Raw genomic sequence first — 6000 nt, 5'->3', positions numbered from 1 at the left:
CTTACTACATGTCGAGAAGACGCATACAGCAGCTCTTTGCTAGTGTTTCTCTTCCCTATTTTCTCCCTATTTCCTATTTTGCCATAATGTATTCTGAAAGCCTAACATTCATCTTCCAGAGTACTCGGTTTAAAGTGCTGCTTTGAGGTACTCCATCTCTGAGAAGTGGCGTGTGTATTTGTTTTCTTTCTGTATCTGGAGGAGTGTGTATTTCTTGGATCTGTTTTCTATATCTGGAGGAGTGTGTATGTGTAAACTGCTTTGCTTTGCAGTGGTTGCCCACAACAAGTACTGCTCAGGCACATATACTCCAGCTGCTCTGTATGGCTGGTAGGCAATGAAATAACAAAATGGTCCTTTGCCTAGGAGACACCAGGGTGGAGGTGGTCTACTCCAGCAGAGTTAAAACCCAGATGTGATGCATCTGTCTGTCATCTCCTCTTATCTGCCTCTTGTTTTCTCATTCCTTCCACTGATTCAATACTCCCAAATAGATAACTCTCTTGCTTTCACTTCTCCTTTCTATATTGACTTTGTTTTCCAAGAGACTGTTGTTTCTCCCATTGCCTGCGGGACATTTTGTCGTTGTGGTAGTCTGCGCACTGTCTCGCAGTGAACTCCCACATCGCCTTTTGCCCACCTTTCATCTTGTAGAACTATACTGGCAAGGGTTTTTTTTGTGCCAACTGATTCTCTAAATATTTAAGCTATGTAATCTGCCAAGAAAGGTGTCAGCAGAAAAAAGGATACTGCAAAACCTAGAAAATAAGACAAAATACAGTTATCTTCTGTAAAACAACATTAAATAAAACCTCATAGAGCTCCTTGTTTACTCTCTCTCATGACTTCTGAGTTTATTGATGTTAAAGGTCAAACAGCCTTTCTCCAATTATCTGTTGTGATTGGGTTTCAGCTTTTTGCCACTAAATAACACAGCTAAATGAGTTAATTCTTCAATGATAATGGAAGGTGGAGTTGTGGCTGCAGGCTTAGGATTTTGGTCTTCAGTGAGGTACCTGTAGAATCATAGAATCATAGGTGTGGTATCTGAGAAGAATTCCAAACTTGTATCCTTCTAAGAACAACTTTCTTAGAATTTCAATCTGAATATAACATACCCTGTTTTCCTTGTACACCTTTTCCAGACACCTTGCTAAAAATCTCCAGATGGAGTTCCACTGTCTGGAGTGGGTATAAGTCGGTTTTGCAATTTTAATAACAAAGAGGAAGAGAGAAAGAACATAGAAAGAAGAGATGGATGCTTGTGGCAACGCAGCTAGACTCTGGAGCTACAAACCCCATTCCTGGGGTTTTCTGGATGGTGTCAGGCAGGTTGTTCTCTGTGAGAGCCTGTTCATTCAGTTTAGTAAATCTTTGGCAGATAGCCACTATTCTTGCTGCACACTTATGCAACTTCAAGTGCCATGGGCTGCTTGATATGCAAAAATTGCGCGTAGACTTTGGATTCTACATGTTAAGTAGGAGCTAGGGGTTTATCCAGTATTGCAGACACTGATCAAATTGTACACGTTTTATGAACTGTTCTTAGAACTGCAAACAACCTGTGTTTCCTCTGTTTTCTGATTTTCAACTCCCAGTCTGAAGAGCTCTCTATCAAAATTTAGGTCACTACAGTAAAGGACTTGACTACAAAAATTTCAGGGAATGAGTCTCTAAACTTCCAAACAACGCCCGCCCCCCCCGCCCCAACACACACACACACACGGTCTCTCTTTGCATCTCAGGCTCTCTTCCAGCCTGCAGTGCACAGTGTAGATGACTGCATCCCACATTAGCCTTCCAAGGACACCCTCCACTTCCCCACAATCTTTTTGACTGGTATTTCACTGTGATGATTTGGCCAGTGCCTGGTCAGTGTGAGATGTCCTCAGAATGATCACGAAGTACCTAGTAATGGCACTTGGCCCTTCCTTCCTCGCCTGACTTACTGCCCACCTTTGCTTGGTTCAGATATGACAAAATGCCTTAAGCGGACAGGGGCATCAGAATGTGTTCAGAATTTAGTGGACGATGTTGCATCCTAGCACAGTCCATCAGGTCTTTATATTGCCAGCATATCTTTGGTCTGACAAGAAGTGTGTGAGATTCAGGGAGGTCAGCAGAAACAATAGATGATGGTGGCTTTTCATGGTATTTTTCTGGCCTCGATATCATTAAAAGATTTGAGACCAAGAGAGCCAAGTACAATGCTAGACGCCTTTCCAGACTTTAGCAGGAGAGGACCCCAAGGGTACAAGCACCAAGGCACAGGGCACTTCCAATGCCAATGGATGAGGAAACCCTCTAGCTTTTCACCAAAGCTGCCTCCATTCCTTATGGGATCAGTCACTCTTAGCAGCCCGTGCTGTTACCCACAGTGATATACTCGAGGTGGTATTCGTGCTAGTGCTAGTGCAGGGCCCGTTGGGGGCTAGAAAGAAAGGACCTCAATAAGAAAGAAAAATCGGGCAAATTGGAGGAAATAAGTAAAGGGTATATTTTACTTTTGTCGTGTATGTAAATCCCTGGGAAGTAAACGCAGTAGCCTGCTCTGTCCTTGTGTCTTCCAATGATGAGAATTAGCCCAAAGCAAACTTAGCATAGAAATCACATGTTGTTAGTATTTTCATATTTTTACTATTCCTGGAATGACTGAAGGTTCGGGCGGCATAAAGGAAGGAAGGAACAATGGTGTATTCTGCTTTTTCTCTGGCTAGATATTCCTCAGCAAACTTAAAAATATTGACCAGACAATTATAGAGCAGATATTGCTCCAAACAGATGCCTTATTATTCTAACATTCTAACAGTTATTCTAATTCTGATTCAAGTGACATTTAAATATGCTTAATCCTGAATTTTCATGCATTATTTTGCATACCACAAAAAGATGCAAGCACATGTACTGTAAACTACAGATTTTATGTCTTTAACTTTTGAACCATGTAGTAATTTGTTTTGCTTTCACCACAAAGCTTCATTGGTTTGGTTTATATCAGTTTTTCTAGCTGGTTTTCAAGCAAATTCTTAATCTCAAGCTGCATTTGCTATAAAAACAAAAATGCTCTTGAGAAGCAGTATTAAAATGCGTTTCTTGGTGTTATATGCTTTCCATCTTCAAGAAACACACTGTTAATCTCAGGGAAATGTTAATCTTTGGGTGTACACAAACAGCAAATCTTTTTTTTCTAATTTCATACTTAAAGATAATAGGCTGATTCACACTGGAAGCAGTGAAGCCTGAAAGTGAAATAGGTTTAAATTTACAGCAAAGCAGTCTATTTTATGTTTTGTCTTGCTTTAAAAAAGATTCATGGCTATTTACATGTAATTGTGTGCACAGAATAAGTCGTTTACGTAGTTATATATCTTTTTCCCTGATTAGAGCTTTTGTTTGTTTTCCAAATCTTAAACCAAAAACAAGGTTTAAAAAAATTAGAATGGGAAGGGTAAACGTAGAGATACTGTAGCAAAAAGAAGCAAACTGTCAGGAATCTATGAATATAAATAGTTTTTAGCAAAAACATGTTATCAAGGAGTTCTCTCAACTATATTTGGCATTTTTGGAGCAAGAGTGTTGGTGCTTTATGAAAGAACAGCTCCATGAAAAGGGAGAGTTTGTGGAGCCCCAGTCTGGAGTGTCCTTGAAATGAATATGGGAAATCTGAAAGGTGTGCTCGTGCCACTGTGGCAATATCCAAAAAACCATTATAATTTTTTTATGTTTTTGGAGCACACATCAACCAAAAAGCTGTAAATAATCTACAGGAATGCTGAACTGTCACAAAATTATTTATGATGAAAGCGAAGGTTATAAAATATTCATCTTTTTTTTTATTCATGTAAGATGATAAAATTAAACAAGGTAAGCAACGCACCCATTTTCTGTCTCTTACTTTCCCTCTTACTGCCTAATAATGATGGGGAAGAGGTGGACTGGGAGCATTCCAGTTATAGTTCTGAGCAGAATTTTATATTGTTACACGCCTCAGACTCTCTCTCAAATTTCTACTTAACCTGATAACTTAGCCTACAAAGCATATGTTCCCCCTCAGCCACACAGACTATTAAAGACAGAATTAGAGGTTCATCTTTATGAAGAAGGAGCCGTATTTTGAAGCCGGAGCTCATTACTGTATGCACAGCCTTGTGCTGTTCCTGCTTTCCAGAACTTGGGTTAGAGTTAATAGGGGCTGCACGAGAACGCGAAACGTGGGATCAGACTCCAGGGTGACAGGCAATGCAAATCTCTTCAGCCACTGAAATACACTGGAACTGCGGGGTTTTTTTTGGTTACCAACTAACCTCTTAAAAGTTTTTTCAGCAATTAAGCAGCAGTTGCTTTGGGAGAGTTTCTCTGTTGTTGTCGTTTCAAGCCTGATGACCTTAGATTTTAACCATCACTCTGCTTCAGCAGTATGCTTGTTGCTGCCGGCGCTCACCACGTCTGCGTGTGAGCTGAGAATCACCATAACACATTCGCTGGTTTTAGGGGCAGTAGTTCCCTCGGGAAGATGAACTTGCAGGCACCTACATCGGCACCAGTACTTCTTATCTCTGATCCTCAAAGAGGTGTCGAATTCACAAAAGAGCTCCTTACTGCACGTGCTGCAAACTACAATCATACCGGCAAAACCGCGGGCATCAGGGGAGAAAACAAGGTTGAAAAAACACCCAAAGGTGGAGGTTTGGCTAAAGCCCACAGCTGAATGCTTAACAGTTTTTCTCTTCAACTAGCTCCAACATGGGAAGAAAAAAAACAAACCAAAAAAACCCACGAAAAGAACATTCACTTGTGTGGGTTCCTGTTTCTCTCTTATTCCTTTCCTGTGCCATTTTGCCCAGAGCCTTGAATGTGTTAAAAGAGGCCAAATGGGAAGAGGGGAAAGAGCATGGAGAAGGGGTAGAAAGGGGAATAGCACCATCCAGTCCCTGTGATGTGGTATACTTGCCAAAAAAAGGGATACCACCCACTTTCAGGATGAGGATCAGGCTGCTGCAAGCATTTTATTTTAACTGCCAGTGCTGTATTCAGTTCTCTGGATGCCATTCCTGAAATCGTCTCCCAGACCCCAGCTGTAAACATAGTTACTAAATGCATACCTCATAAAAGCACTTCTAAATGCAAATGGCCCGGTTTTCTTTTGTGTACATAAAGCCATTGGGCGTGCACGTGGGTGTGCATCATATTCAATTTGTCTATGATTGATAGACTGTCTTCCAGACCAGAGGGATAAAAAGAAAAGTGGAAGTCAAAGCCTCTGATTTTTATTTCAGCGGTAGCCAGGCACATACATCTGTGTGCAGAATTTGGCACTCAGGAAATCTAACTTTTGCCAAACCAGCAAGAGTAATTGGTGTAACAAGGCTCTTGTGAAATGAAAACACGCACGAACTAAGTATTTCACATCTCTATATTGGAAGTTATTTTTAGGGTTAATTTGGGTTGCACAGTTATATTGTTCATGATTAATATAGGGTCTTTACTATGCAAATGGTGCTTGTAAGGAGCCGAAACCAGCTGTTTTAGTTGAGTAGTCTTAATGGCCGATGGCCTGGCCACAGTAGGTGCAGCATAAACATGCGTGACCACATTTTCCTGCAACAGACCCCTTAGAGTACACTCCCAAGCACAAATCACTTTTGTGATGGGTTGCTAACAGTGAGGAGAGAGAAGCTGTAACGATACGCAGATGCTGACTACATACTGTGGATTTTTATTTATTTTTTTGACCATCGTGTCCATATTATATGTAGTTCTGTCACCAAGGGATGCACTTAATAGACATAATACTGTGGAAAACATATTGATTGGAGCTGGTTACGTGGCATAAGGATGAAATTGCTTTTTCTAAAATGCTTCTTGGAATTAACACAGGTGTTTAAAGTCCTAGCTGGGCGTTCCTGGGATAGACCATACAATTACAAAATTACTATTTCTGGAGCGTTATTAACAACTAAGTTGTTATTATTCTTCGAAACATCATGATTTTTATATGTT

The sequence above is a fragment of the Larus michahellis genome, chromosome 9 (assembly GCF_964199755.1).
Source record: "Larus michahellis chromosome 9, bLarMic1.1, whole genome shotgun sequence".
NCBI classification, from domain to species: domain Eukaryota; kingdom Metazoa; phylum Chordata; class Aves; order Charadriiformes; family Laridae; genus Larus; species Larus michahellis.
The sequence above is the reverse complement of the archived record's forward strand: the minus strand, read 5'-3'. Positions refer to the sequence as shown.